This window comes from Musa acuminata, chromosome BXJ2-6 (assembly GCF_036884655.1).
Source record: "Musa acuminata AAA Group cultivar baxijiao chromosome BXJ2-6, Cavendish_Baxijiao_AAA, whole genome shotgun sequence".
In the NCBI taxonomy this organism is placed as follows: Eukaryota; Viridiplantae; Streptophyta; class Magnoliopsida; order Zingiberales; family Musaceae; genus Musa; species Musa acuminata.
Genome location: NC_088343.1, coordinates 22,156,128 through 22,173,020, shown reverse-complemented (window position 1 = coordinate 22,173,020; position 16,893 = coordinate 22,156,128).

Here is a 16,893-nt window from a genome sequence, read left to right as displayed (position 1 = left end):
CTAATCATATTAGGTTGTGGTCCATGATCATCTGGTGTGATTGCTTATACACATACTAGATATTTATATATATTTGCATGCGATGTAGATATATATTAAATATGTATATGTGTGACATGTCATATTAGGAGACCAAATTATAGAAACATCTCTCGATAATATTAAGTCGGTAAACGTGAGGCAATTAGATTGACCCACGTGGCCTTCCATCGTTATAAGTAGGAACCGATTCCCGGTGTAGGTTGAGTTGGTCGAGTCCCTCGAGACTCACCTATATCGCGATTCGCTATCTTGCTTATGACATAGAGATGTCACCAGTGACCTGAGGGCATGGTATGCTTGGTCGAGTCCCTCGAGGGTATATCATCAAATCAGACTCATCTTGTAACGAAGGTGTTGACTTAACCGAGCATCATAGTTGGTCGAGTCCCTCGAGGCCATGGTGATTCGGAGGCCGAACAGGACGGGAATCACAAGGAGTTGTGATCGACAAGAGTTGCCTACCTTTTAGGCTTAGTGTGATTGGTCGAGTCCCTCGAGGTTACACTAAGACGCTGATTGGATCCTGATCCCCACTAGAAGTCTGCCGGAGACTTCCGTTTTACGTGCTGAGGGTGTCGCATAACTCGATAGTAAAATAGTGGGAGCATATTAAGATAGAAGTCCATATCTTGATAGTTTATTTCTTGCAAATTCTGCATGTTATTCATTTCTGCTACATCTTTATTTTCAGAAAATGTCGCTTTCAAATCCCTTACGTGGCATACTTGATGTCAACCGCCTCACTGGTCCAAATTATACGGATTGGCTCCGTAACTTGAGAATTGTTCTCACAGCGGAGAAAATCGTGTACGTCCTTGATACAGTGATGCCTACGCCCGAAGAAGGGGCAAGCGAGGATGAGATCGCTCGCTACGTGAAGTACATTGATGACTCCACTCTTGCTCAGTGCTATATGTTGGGCTCTATGACTCCAGAGTTACAGAGACAACATGAAAAGATGGATGCCAGATCCATTCTCCTACATGTCCGCAAATTGTTTGAGGAACAGGGAAGGACTCAACGATATGAGATATCCAAGAGCCTTTTCCGCGCTAGGATGACTGAGGGGACACCGGTTCAGAACCATGTTCTAAAGATGATTGAGTGGATAGAGAAACTCACAGGTCTAGGAATGGTCCTAGAGGATAACTTGTGTGTGGACATTATGCTTCAGTCCCTACCAGATTCCTTTTCACAGTTCATAATGAATTTTAATATGAACAAGCTTGAGGTGACTCTCCCAAAGCTCCTCAATATGTTGAGGGAGGCAGAGAGTACTATTAAGAAAGAGAAGCTAGTTCTCTACACTAGTGAGACCAGAAAGAAAAGGAAAGCAGAAAGGTCCCTTAAGAAGGGAAAGGGCAAACAAGGTAAAGCAAAGGTTGCTAAGAAAGACCCAACAAAGGACAAAGGCCAGTGCTTCCACTGTGGTAAAGATGGGCACTGGAAGAGAAACTACAAAGAGTACCTTGCAGAAAGGGCGAAACAAAAGCTTGATGAAGCTTCAAGTACATTCATGATCTGTCTCAATTTGTCAGACTCTTATGATAACACATGGGTATTGGATACCGGTAGTGCTTATCATATATGCAATTCGTTGCAGGTTCTGGCAAGGCCTAGGAGACTAGAGAGAGGCGAGATGGACCTCAAGATGGGTAATGGAGCAAAAGTTGCTGTATTAGCTGTTGGCGAGGTCGCCCTACATCTGCCTAGTGGAGCTTTTATTGCATTAGATGCATGTTATTTTGTTCCTTCTATTATCAAAAACATTATCTCCATTTCATGTTTAACAGTTAGTGGATATAAATTTGTTTTTGAGAACAATGGTTGTTCGATATTATTAGATGATAAGATCATCACGAAAGGAACATTGCATAATGGTTTATTTATGTTAGACACCACTCCACATATCATGAATGTAAATGTGTCCAAAAGGAAACGAGATGAGTTGAACAGTGCATACCTGTAGCATTGTAGGCTAGGTCACATCCATGAAAGAAGGATTCAAAAGTTGCTAAATGATGGATATCTAGATCCATTCGACTATGTGTCATATGCAACTTGTGAGCCTTGCATTCGTGGAAAACTGACCAAATCTCCATTTAGTAGAACTGGAGAGAGAGCCACTGAGTTGTTGGAACTCATACATAGTGATGTATGTGGACCCATGTCAACTCGTGCCATTGGAGGTTACTCCTACTTCATTACATTTACTGATGATTTCTCAAGGTATGGATATATGTACTTAATGAAGTACAAGTCCGAGGCCTTTGAGAAATTCAGAAAGTATAAGAATGAGGTGGAGAACCAGGCTGGAAAGAGTATCAAAACTCTTCGATCAGATCGAGGATGTGAGTACTTAAGTACAGAGTTTACTCAGTTCCTCAAGGACCATGGGATATTATCCCAATGGACACCTCCTTATACACCTCAGCTCAATGGTGTCTTTGGAAGGAGGAATCGTACGCTATTAGATATGGTACGGTCCATGATGAGTTTCGCTGACCTACCCATCTTATTCTGGGGATATGCCCTAGAAACCGCAGCTTACCTTCTGAACAGAGTTCCAACTAAGTCGGTAGTGTCTACACCATATGAGATATGGAAAGGGAAGAAGCCTAATCTTAAGGTTATTAAGATTTGGGGCTGCCCTACCCACGTTAAAAGACACAACCCCGATAAGTTAGAATCAAGGACAGAGCGATGCATATTTGTGGGATACCCCAAGGAAACTTGTGGGTATTATTTCTATCATCTCGAGGACCAAAAGGTCTTTGTAGCTAAGAGAGCAGTGTTCCTCGAGAAGGAACACATTCTTGGCGGAGACAATGGGAGAATGATAGAGTTGAGCGAGGTTGGAGAACCAAGCTCAAGCACCACTCTACAGCCCGAGTCTGTTCAAGTACCTAATACACAAGTTTCAACTTTACGCAGGTCTAATAGAGTATCCCATCCTCCTAAGAGATATGTGGGACATATTAGAGCAGAGGATGTAGAGGATATTGATCCTCAGACCTACGAGGAGGCTATTATGAGTATAGACTCCAGGAAGTGGCAAGAAGCCATGAATTCTGAGATGGATTCTATGTACTCCAATAAGGTTTGGAACCTAGTTGATGCGCCCGAAGGTATTGTACCCATCGGTTGCAAGTGGATCTTTAAGAAAAAGATCGAAGTAGATGGAAAGGTAGAGACCTATAAAGCAAGGCTAGTGGCTAAGGGGTACCGTCAAAGGCAAGATGTTGACTACGACGAAACTTTCTCACCCGTAGCAATGCTAAAATCCATCATAATTCTATTGGCTATTGCAGCACACTATGATTATGAGATCTGGCAGATGGATGTGAAAACCGTATTCCTCAACGGGAACCTCGAGGAGGAAGTGTATATGATGCAACCTGAGGGATTCGTGTCCAAGAACTGCCCAAATAAGGTGTGTAGGTTGCTTAGATCCATTTATGGACTAAAGCAAGCTTCTCGAAGTTGGAACATAAGATTTGATGAGGCAATCAGATCTTATGACTTCATTAAGAACGAAGATGAGCCTTGTGTATACAGAAAGGTAAGTGGGAGCGCTATCACCTTTTTGGTGTTATATGTGGATGACATCCTCATCATTGGGAATGATGTAGGAATGCAATCCACAGTAAAGACTTGGTTATCTAGACACTTCTCCATAAAGGACTTAGGGGAAGCATCCTATATCTTGGGGATTAGAATCTATAGAGATAGATCCAAGAGGATGCTTGGCTTGTCCCAGTCCAGGTACATAGAAACCATTGTCAAAAGGTTTGGCATGGAAAATTCCAAAGGGCAAACATGAATATGATACCTTATGCCTCAGCAATAGGGTCTATCATGTATGCCATGCTATGTATTAGGCCTGATATAGCGCATGCTCTGAGTGTCACGAGCAGGTATCAGGCGGATCTAGGCTTGGAGCATTGGAAAGCAGTAAAGTGTATCCTTAAGTACTTGAGAAGGACTAAGGATCTTTTACTAGTATATGGAGGTAATAGCCTTAAGGTTGAAGGCTACACTGACTCAAGTTTTCAGTCTGATGTCGATGATAGCAAGTCGAATTCAGGGTATGTGTACACCTTGAATGGAGGAGCAGTGTGTTGGAAGAGTTCCAAGCAAGATACCACTTCTGACTCGACCACAGAGGCGGAGTACATTGCTGCATTAGATGCAGCAAAGGAGGGAGTCTGGGTGAAGAAGTTCATCACAGATTTGGGAGTCGATACAGATAGCGACAAGTCGACTTCCTTATATTGCGACAACTATGGGGTGATTACTCAAATAAGGGAACCCGGGTCTCATCAGAAGTGTTCTGAGGAGGTTCCAACTTATCAGAGAGATCGTAACCCGAGGAGATGTAGTAGTGGAAAGAGTTCCATCCGAAGATAACATTGCAGATCCACTGACAAAGCCGTTGTCTCAAATTGTCTTTAAGCGTCACAGGAGTCTGATGGGGATCAGACACATAGGTGATTGGCTTTAGGTCAAGTGGGAGATTGCTAGTCATAGGTGCCCAGCAAGCCAATCACGTGAGTGATGACATGTGTGACTTGATACAGAATCTTTTTGCTTATTATATTTTGGCGTATATCACTTTATAACTATTGCATAAATGCATATATATTGTGATGTCCTTGGATTTGTGCAATGGGAATCGGATCGTGATGAGATCACGATAATGAGATCGATTCACCTTTAAACACATATCCTAAATAATCCCGGTCATAGGTTACTCGAGAGGGACATCGTGATAACCGGATAGACTGGTGTACTGTATACCCGTCCATATGATGGATGCAACTGGTCTCATAGCTGCTCGTGTAGGGACACTAGGGATACAGTACAGGTGCTCATTGGAGAATGAGTTCACTGATTGATCCGCTTACGGAATGCTGGATGGTTGATGATGCCTTATTGTCAGACAGCGATTCCGTAGTCCTAGTGGTGTATCTGGTCCTTAGACTTGAGACACCAAGGATGTCCTGTATGAGTGCTCCACTCTTTGATACCAGACTTATAGGTTTGGCTGTCCCCAGATCTAGTACAGCTGGTCATTGGGAGTGGTATTCGACCTTACGAGGGCTATTAAGTGTCAATAGAGGATCATCCACTCTCGGCGTCATGAGAGGAATATCCTATGTGTTCTTGCTCAGACAAATCCCTGGCCAGGGTCATTCGGGTTGAGAGAGAAAGAGTTCTCCTGGAGAATCCGATTAGAGAGAGACTCGAGTAGAAACCGTATGGGTCTAACAGCACCATGCTCGATATACGGTCTCTGGGATATTAGATGGATGAGGGACTATAGGTACATGGTAAATAAGGACAGACAGGTCCAATGGATTGGATTCCCCTGTATCGTTTGGGGACTACGGCGTAGTGGCCTAGTACGTCCGTAGTCGATGAGTCGAGTGAATTATTACAGAGATAATAATTCACTGAGTTAGAAGGAGTTCTGACAGGTATGACTCACGGCCAGCTCGATATTGGGCCTAGAGGGTCACACACATATGGTAGGCATTGCGATGAGTAGAGGTTCGGATATAAGATATCCGACGGAGCCCTTGTCTTATTGGATGTAGATCCAATACCCACTAGGGAAGGACCCATTAGGGTTTGACACGGGATCTCTATAAATAGGAGGGATTCACAGCCTCATAGGCTAGAGTCTTTGCTTGCCTTTCCTATTCTCCTCTCCCTCTCCACCTTAGAGTAGGCCTGGAGTTTTGAGGAGCGTCGTCGCAACCCTGCTGTGTGGATCACCGCTAGAGAGGAGGACGCTTGACCTCCTTCACCCTCTCCTAAGGATCTGCAAGGAAACAGGGATATATGATCTCCCTAGGTAACACAATCTCTATACGCAGTTTTGTGTTTTACGGATTTTTGTGCACCAATCTTCACACGACGACGAACATCTTTTTGGGAATCGAGGATTTTTGTTTTCTTGTTCTTCCGCTGCGCATATGATGTCGCCCCCAATGATTTCCCAACAGATGGGGCAACGAGGAGGTCGAGTGGTGGTCGAAGGTCGCTGGCCGGGGAAACAGCGACAACGGTGATGGTGGGGAAGAAGGGAAGCAAGGCTGCGGCGGGCTACGCCAAGGATCGTTGCTCTGACACCAAATGATAAGACCCTAAAGTCTTATCGTAAAAAAGAAGAAGAGAAAGGGATGATCACTTTGAGGGGATCGGCCTCCTTGATCGCTTCGAGGGGATCGACCCTCCTTGATCGCTTCGAGGGGATCGGCCTCCTAGGGTTTGTCAGAAGATAAAATAGTATTTGTCATAGATTACTGAAAAGAAGCAGATACATCCCTATTTATAGAGTTCCACCCAGAGTTCATCAGGACTTGAACTCTAATAATAAATAAATATTAAATAAACCTCTATTTGACTCTAACTGAACTAAACCAACTCAATAATCAACTGGACCAAACAGACTCAATAAACATTATACAAAAGCTTAGAAAAATGGTCCTAACAGTACCCAAGATTAAATAGATACTTAAAAGAAAATCTCCTTTCTTGTAGATATGTCTCCAATCACAAGCTATGAGTAAGAGATGGTACCTTGATAGTAAATGCTCAAGGCACATGACTAAAGGTCTAACAGACTTCTCTAAGCTCACTAGCCAAAACGAATGATTTGTCACATTCAGATACAACAACAAAGGAAAAATTATTGGGAAAGGAAATATAGGTAACAAATCAAACATTTTAATTGAAGATGTGTTATTAGTAGTAGTATAAAACATAATCTATTAAGCATTAGTCAATTGTGTGATAAAGGATATATTATCAAATTTGAATCTAATGCTTGTATCATTAAAATACCTCACAAAAATAGATCTATGATTGTATTAAAAATAATAATGTGTATACTATTGATATTGATAATTTTTATGATGAAATGTGTTTTTTGGCTTTAGGCAATGATACATGGCTTTGGCATAAGAGATTAGGTCATGCTAGCATAAACTAATCTCTCAAATTTCAACTAGAGAACTTGTAAGAGGAATGCCTAGTATCAAATTTGTTAAAAACAAAGTTTGTGATGCATGTAAATTAGGAAAACAAATAAAAAGTAGTTTCAAATCAAAGAATCAAATAAGCACCTCTAAAATACTACAATTGATCCACATAGATTTATTTAGACCAATTGATGCAACAAGCATAGGAGATAGTAAATATGCCTTTGTAATTATTGATGATTTTAGCAGATATACTTGGACATATTTCTTGGCTCATAACAAAAGGTAAAATAGTAAATTTATTGATAGGATATAAATTGAAATTATGATATTTGTAAAGGACAGAACTATCAAAAGGATTAAAATAGAATTAATAGAAATGATAGGGGTAAAGAATTAATTTTCTTTCAAAACCCTAAGTGATTGCTTGCGAGCGGCTCTTGCACACGCGTAGGCGTCGTTAGTGCTACTGTTGCCTATCACACCCCTTAAAAGAGATCATTATTAAATTTTTTCATCATAGATAAATCCAGGATCCAAACTAACATTTGAGGATACTGAAAAACATTCTGTCAAATTCACATCTATAAAACCTATGCAATTTATAAACATATATCACATCACTCGATAATTCACAATTATGGCAACCCAAGCCAACTTAACAAACATGAACAACATTTATAAATCCACAAGCTAAGTAATTTATAAAATCAGAACTCCAACCATTTACCACAAGTTCATATCATTACACAAATTAAACTTAATATTCCAAAATCCTAAACATGATAGGTTCTTTAAACTTATACAAAATCCACAAGCTTAGATTCGCCGTCAACATTTCATTAGATGTAGAGTGTGCTTGTACAACAAAAACATATATACTAATAAAGATCTGCCCAAAATCTTTTAGCTTTCCATTGCCTCAGCCCAATTTTAACATTTAAGCAAGAGACAAGCTATCTTGAAAAATTTATATAGCAACGGAGTGAGCATATAAAGCTCAGCAAGTGACTAACATATCCATGGAAAAAGAGGATAATTTTCAAACAAATAAAGTTTCAAAATACAAGGCAGAATATAAAAATTCATCGACGTAATCTCACTAGGTGTAGAATCACAAATGTCATTTCAATCAAATATATTTGGTTCATAACAGATGGAGCATAGAGTAATTGGAGCATATTAATAGCTAATGAAACATTTTGGAGCTTATCAATGACGTATGAAAAGTTTCTGAGCATATCAATGGCAAATAGGACATACCAGAACATATCAATAGCATATGAAATATTTCAAAGCGTATCAATGGTGTACGAACATTTCGGAGCATATCAAAGAATGATACGAAACATAAGCTGAAACGTCATATTTGACGTTGCATTCATATCTTTCTTGTCCAAAGTGCATACTAAAATACATAACCAAAGCTCTGGATATCATATCAAATATACAGAAGGTGTAGTGGGACCACAGATAGAATATGATTCATCCATTTTTGAATGACCACCATAAAGAAGTCTCCCATGTTTGGGAGCTCCATCCACCCACGTCTAGGTGAAGTCAGAGGGGGCCGGCAGAGCATCGCAGGCTCTATGCATAACTCCCTTTACCATTTCTAGCAAAGGTTCACATTATCCCACAACATCAGAGTACAAAAGGGTAGTATGAACAATAAATAGCACATATTGGAAGCACACGCGAAACAACAAAACGTACATGTGCCTTTACGAGTCAATACGATGCAAGCAATAATCTTTCACAAATGTATTCAGATTTGACAGGAAATGAAAGCAAGAGTATACACGAATTCCAAGCAATCATATATAGCTCAATTCAAATAAGAATGTTAGATAAATTCAATATCCAAAGGAATGAAACTAGAATAGGCACATATCGAAAGCAAATGTAGAACAATGGGATATATATGTGTCTATATGAGACAATACGATATAGCATAAACGTTACACAATATATTTCAAGAATGTAAATAACTTATAGACAAGAGCAAACCAAAATTCAAGCATTAATACAAACCTCAATTAAGTGAAGGAAACTGAATGAAATCTATTCCCAAACGAATGAAAACAGAATATGTGAAATCGACCAAAGCTCGATTTCTGACAAAGTTCAAGAGGCACATTGAACAAATACTTTAGATTTTCAATTATGCTACAATACCCTCAAGAAAGCAATTACCAAAAGAGATATCAATCTATTTTCTGATGAAACAAGTTTCGTATGAATCAATGTTTCCAACAATGAGTTATCATTGATTTATTAACCAAAGGTAAAAAATAAAATCACTATTTTGCAAAATTCATAGGGTCAGATTCAATAGATAACGGGATAGGCATTTGAATTCCAAATTTTTCAATCTATATATCAAAAGAAAGATCTATAAGTCTAATTTCAAATAAATTATACTAATCAGAATTTCCAACAAGGACTTATAGGCATTTTAGTATCAAAAGGTCAGAAATTTCGATCTCTGTTTTTCAAAATTCATAGGCTCATTTGAAACAGAAGTTTGGGTAAGTATTCGGTGTCCAAAATTTTCAATATGAGTGTAAAAAGAAGTGTATAAGAGTCTAATTTCAAATAAATAAGGTCCTACCTAAATCCACATTTAGTGCTAAAAATTATGGCAAAAATAATCTATAGGGGTCAGTTTACCAAAAAAATTCCAAATCCATGGTTTTATGTCTAACAAGAGAAAATATATAGTTCTAAGCAGAAATCTTTCAGATTATTCAAGATTAATTTGAGAACAGAGACTAATATTTCTGTAGAATGGGATTAGAATACTTGTCTTTAAGAATTATGACCCCAAATGAGAAGGTTTGAGCAAAGAAAACCCCAAACCCCCAAATTTCTCTTCTTCTTCTTCCCCCCCCCCCCCCTTTTTTTTTCTTCTTTCTCTCTTCCTCTGTTCTTCCATGTAGTTGCCTTCTCTGGTTCCTTCAGAATGAAGGCAGAGAGGCTTAAGCGATGGGATTTGTAATTTTATGCATTTTACAATTTAGTCCTTGTATTATTATATTTACGATTAGGTCCTTAGGATTTACATATAGGTCCTCAAATTTTTTGTTTTTTTGAACAGATCCCCAAATCTTATGATTACATTCTCAGATTTATACTTTGACTCTTTTATCAAATTTAAAATAGATTCTTACTTTACAACTAGAAATTTATACGAAAATTTAGAAATGAGGGGTGTTACACTCTCCCCCTGCCCCTTAAAAGAAAATTTTAGTCCTCTAAATTTATCATACCTCTATTGATGAAAAGACGAGGATAAACCTTTTTCATTTCCTCCTCTAGCTCCCAAGTTGTTTCCTCTCTAGAATGATGTCTCCAAATTACTTTAATTAGAGGGATAACTAGATTCCTTAGGATCTTTTTCTTCTTATCAACAATCTGAGTGGGCTATTCCATATAAAATAAATCTTTATTGATCTCCATCAGCTCATACTTAATGATATGAGAAGGATCAGATATATACTTTCTAATCATTGAAACATAAAATATATTATGGATATGACACAACGATGGTGGCAAGGCAATCTTATAAGCAAAAAAAACAACCCTCTCAAGGACCTCAAAAGGTCCAATAAATCTTGGGCTTAACTTTCCTTTCTTCCCAAACCTTACAATGCCTTTGGAAGGGGAGACCTTTAAGAACACAAAATCTCTGATTTCAAACTCAATATCTCGTCTTCTATTATCAGCATAACTCTTTTGACGACTCTGAGCAGTCTTCAACCTTTTCCTTATAACTTGAATTTTCTCGGTAGTTTCTTGTACTTTATCTGGTAGTAATAACTTTCTATCACCCAATTCCTCCCAACCTATAGGTGTTATGCACTTTCACCCATATAAAGCTTCATAAGGAGCCATCTGAATACTTGAATGATAACTATTATTATAAGTGAACTCAATAAGTGAAATATCTTTATCCCATTCACCTTTCCAATCCATAACATAGGCTCTAAGCAAATCTCAAGTGTTTGAATTGTTCTTTCTGACTCACCATTAGTATGAGGATGATATATAGTGCTAAACTTAACTTTAGTGCCCATAGATTCCTATAATCTTCTCTAGAATCTAGAGAGAAATATGAAGTCTCTATCAGAGATGATCTCCTTTGGAATATCTAAATCCATGGTAATACATTCCCATTTCCATTCAGGAATATCTAAAGGTTGCAGCAACCCTCCAAGTCTTTGGTGTTCTCCTTTGATTTGTTGATAAGTCAAACATTTTGAAACATACATTGCAATTTCCTTCTTCATACCTTCCCACCAATAATGACTTTAAAGATCTCTATATATCTTAGTGCTCCCAGGATGCATAGTGTACTTTGAAGTATGACTTTCCTTTAGGATTTGGTTCTTGATATATGGTTCATTTGGTACACATACTCTATCCCCAAATCTCAATAGGTTATCCTTTGAAACTTGAAATTTTGGCTTCAATTTCCTTTCTATTTTATTCCTCAAGTAGATTAAACATGGATCTCGTAATTGTCCTTCCTTATTTATTGAGTAAGATCAGATTGCACTTGAATGGAGGCTATCAATATCATTGAGTCTTGCTCTTTCCTCGTAGCATTCAAATCAAAATTTTCTTCTAATAACTTCCATTGCTTCACAACCAAACTAGCCATAAAATTTATAGTTTTTCTACTAAGTGCATCCGCTATAACATTGGCTTTACTCGGGTGATAACGGATGGCACAATCATAATCCTTTAGAAGTTCTATCTATATTCGTTGTCTCATGTTTAACTCTTTCTGAGTGAAAATATATTTTAAACTCTTGTGATCAGTAAAGATTTCAAATTGTCGCCCATACAAATAATGTCTCCAAATCTTTAGAGCAAAAATAATTGCTGCCAATTCCAAATCATGTGTTGGATAATTCAATTCATAACCTTTTAGTTGTCCAGAAGCATAAGCAATCACTCTCCCTTCCTTGAAGCATCAGTATAAACTATAAATCCCTCACTACCACTTGAAATAGTAAGAATATGGGCACTAGTCAATCTTCTTTTTAACTCTTGAAAACTTTGCTCACAATCATCATCCCATACAAATTTCACATTCTTTTTAGTGAGTTTGGTGAGAGGTTGAGCGATTCGAGAAAACACAAATCTCCTGTAATAACATGCCATGCCCAAGAAGCTTCTAACGTCTATTAAATTTGTTGGTACTTCCCATTTAACTATAGCTTTTACTTTCTTTGGATCAAAAGATATGCTTTTCCCTGAAATCACATGGCCTAAAAAAATAACTTTATTCAACCAAAATTCACATTTGCTAAACTTTGCATACAACTTATTTTCTCTTAGTATAGACAATACATTTCTTAAGTGTTCCTCATGCTCCTGATTACTCCTTGAATATACCAATATGTCATCAATGAATACAATTACACATGTTGAATCTCGAATTTTGATGATGAAACTAATTAATTGTGTTTAGATGTTTAACTACATTTTGAGTGATGTAGGTCTACTCGATCAGGATTAGACAGTTAACACAGGAGGAATTGACGTTGCGCCGGAGGAGATCACGTCAGGATATTGGACGACAGAAGGCTTCGAACGTCGAACGTCGGGCATTGGGCCAAGGAGAGTGGAATTGCATCAAGGATATCGGGGTTGCGGAGGTCAACCGCCGATTGGGCAACAAGCCGCAAGAGAGGATGATGCACTAAAGAATCGGAAGAAGCGACAACCAATGACGTGCCGAGCAACAGAATGTCAATTCACATTGTAATAATTATCTAGATCGGAGTAGAGTTTTGGCTTGTGTGTGTAGGATTAACTACGATAACGATGAAGACATAAAGCGAAACAAAGTGTCGGAGTCAAGCGCGAAGGATTCGTTGCGAGTTCAAGAGTTCAACGAAAGTCCGAAGATTCGTTGGGAATGTTGCCGGAACTAGCCGAGAATGAGTAGGGAGCTTGCCAAAGGGTTTTTTAGAAGCTCGCCGGAAGGTTTGTTGGAAGTTCACGGAGCTCACCGAGAAAGATCGGAGCTTGCCGAAGAAGCTCGTTGGAACTCGCCAAGATCAAATTGTGAAGTCTAGGAGCTTGCCGGGAGTCCGCAGAATGGTTTCCGAGAGTTTATCGGAAGACCGCCGGAAGTTCGCCGAAAGCTCGCCGGAAGAAGTCTTGACTTATGGACTTTGTAATAGCTTAGGAAATGTCTTTAAATTCATATTTAACATATTAATTAGGATTAAGATTAGGTGTTAATCCTATAACCCAAGTAGGGGCCAATTGGGCCCGAGTTCGAACTGGTTTGGGCCAAGTTTAGAGCCCAACCAATGAGCTGAAATAGGGTAGGCGGTGGCACCGCCAGATTTGGCGGTGGCACCGCCTAGAACCTGAGAACTGAGCAGTGGCACCGCCAGATTAGGCAGTGGCGCCGCCCAGAACCTGAGAACTGAGCGGTGGCACCGCCCAGCACTCGAGAGGTCCAACGGTGGCACCGCCAGCCTTGGAAACCCAAGAGAATTCAAAATTTGGAGCCCAAATTTGAATCCTCTTAGGGCCTATAAATACCCCTCAATTCTCAGTTGAGAGAACCTTTGAGAAGCAAGAGATTGAGATAAAAGTCTTAGCAAAGTCTTTAGCAAGTTTTTGTTTTCAATAGCTTGAGTGTTCACCTCCCTCTTTCTCTTTGAAAATTTGTAAGAGTGTGAACCACTTGTAAAAGGTTGTAAGAGGGGTATTTGTCCTTCCCCTTCAAAGTGATTTGCTAGTGAAAGTTGGGAGCCTCATTGAACAAGGCTTCGCAAGCGGATGTAGGTCAATTTGATCGAACCACTTTAAATTGGTGTATTCCTTGAATGTGTGAGTATTTACCTTCCTGAAATTGTCATTTACATTACTATTAGCTTTCGGATCTCATTTTCTCATTTTACTCAAGTTACTATCAAAACGAAATCTCTACATATTTACGAAATCGTTTTCAAACTTATGAGTTTTAATCTGCTGCACTAATTCACCCCCCCCTATTAGTGCAGCTCCGATCCTAACAATTGGTATCAGAGCCATGGTTTTCTACTTTGGTTTAACACCCAAATAGAAATGACTTTTTACGGCTTTCAAGAGGGTCACTCTCTCATTCGTCCTCCCTTTTTCAATGGGACGGACTACACTTATTGGAAAACTCGAATGAGTGTTTTCTTACTTTCTTTGGATTTGAATTATGGCCCATAGTTGAAAATGGATTTGAAAAGTCTTCTCTTCCAATGAACCTTTGGAATAATTTGGAGAAGAAGATGTTTTCTTTAAACGCAAAGGCTATGAATGCCTTATTTTGCGCTTTGGACAAAAATGAGTTCAATCAGATTTCTACATGCGAAACAGCTTTTGATATTTGGCGAACACTTGAAATCACGTACGAGGGAACTAGTAGAGTCAAAGACTCGAAAGTTAACATTTTATTGCATGATTTTGAGCTTTTTCGAATGCAACCAAGCGAAACTATTGGCGACATGTACACCCGTTTCACGGATGTCGTCAATAATCTAAGAGTTCTTGGTAAATTTTTTTCGAATTTTGATCTCGTAAGCAAGATCTTAAGATCCCTTCCAAAAAGGTGGGATCCTAAAATAACCGCAATACAAGAAACAAAAGATTTAAATATTTTTCCACTTGAAGAACTAATTGGTTCGTTGATGACATATGAAATGATGCACAATACACATGATGAACATGATGAACAAAATCACCTTCCAAAGAACAGGAAGGATTTCGAACTCCGGACAAATGAATACCACTTGAGCGATGACTTAAGTGATGAGGACAATGATGAACTTGAACTTCGAACACTAAATCTTAATAAGTTTATTAAACAAAAATCTAAAATAAACAATGAACTTGACCGGAGGAAGAGGCCAAAGAAGAGGAAGGCAACCAAGGATGAATCAAAAACTTCCAAAGGTGAAACGACGAATTGGGCTTTGACGAGCTTCGACTACAAGGTAAGTAACTCAACTCTCTTGAATTATTTTGAAATTACATAATACTTTTCATGAGTTATTTTTAATTTAGTTTAGGATTAATTTTCTTAAAAATTATATAAAAATAAAAAAAATAGAAATCATGCTTATCATTCTAGTAATTTTGAAAATAATCATGAAAATTATATGTTTATGATAAACAAAATGATTTTGATTAAAAATGCCTTGTGAAATATGATATCATGCCTCATAAATTTATTTTTTGAAGCTATGCATGATGATGATGAGTTTTGGGTAATTTATAGTTTATTGATTATTGATGATTTCCATAATGATCTTTTACGATTTATGGATTATCGATTTATACCATGATAAAAGTTGCTTTTGAAAATGATGCACGGCTTTTGTATGCAAACTAAGCATGAAAAGATAGATTCACCTAAAAAGAAAAATGTATGACTACAACAAATAACAAATGATTTTGGTTGAAAATACTTTATACTCAATGAAACCATCATTGATGAATATGCTTTATGTTTAATAGTTTCTTTGGCTTATATGCTCTATCATGATAAATATTTTAAAAATAAATGAAATCATGTTTGATTTGAAGTAATGCATAATGATCATGTTTAATGATGCATTTTTTGATTTGACATAAAAGTGGCTTTAAAAAATGATGTATGTTTTGATTTGACATAAATGAAATAGGCATGCTTATATGAAATAGTGAAGTGTCATGCTTGATAATTGTATACTTAATGATGCATAAAGTTATAATAAAAATATTAATATTTTAATACTATGATTTGAAGATTTTATGCATGACATTGTAAAGTTATATATAATGATGCATAATGATGAAATTGTGTAATAAAAATATTAAACATTTTGAAACCATGTTTTAGTGTCATGTATATTGATCATGCTTAATAAATTTTGAAATTATGCATGATGAATCTTACGATTTATAGATTATTGATTTTTACCATAATGAAAGTACCTTATTGATCTTTGTTGTAATAAATCTTACTCTTTCGGTTTTAAACATGATACATGTTTTTATTTGACATAAATGAAACAAAATCATATGTTTTGAAATGATCGAAAAGAGGAAAACATTCTTGAAAATAATTTTGCTCAATCTTATTGATTTTGATGAATCCATTTGTATCATCTTTATGAATCTCTTGGATTTTGATAATGATTTTGATGATTTAAATTTGAATAAATTTTTATTGAAATCACGATCTTGATCTCTTGAAATTTATAACATGAAATCCTTTATGAATCAAGATTGTTTTCTATTTAAAAGGAGATTTGTCGAAATGTTTCATAGTCTTTTAGTATTCATGATCTTGATAATTATGTTTTGAAACTTTATGTAAACCAAGAATGTTCATCATGATTCTCTCTTTGAATATTTAAAGAGGAGAATTTTCTAGATGAATCATGATTTTGATGATTGAATATTTGATATGCATGAATTGAGATCTTGCTCTCCTACTATTCTTTTTGCTATTCACCAAAAGGAAGACTAATTCTAATAAACCATGATATGCTATATGAATTTTATTGTATTCATGATGTAATATCTCATCACTAATTTTTGTTTATATTCCTTCATGTGATGATATGAATGTATGAAACACTTATGATATGATTTTTTATACAATTCCATGTATTCGTGAAATATTTATCTCATCACCCAATTAATTCCTCTTGATACTCCTAATGTGATGAAGTGAAATTATGCATGAAATACAAATGGGGAGAAGTTTTGATCATGCATGGTAGGATATAATTTGACAAATTGATACCATCATGATATGAAACAATTATGATTTGCAATGATGTATGCAATACTTGTGCTTTCTAATTATGAT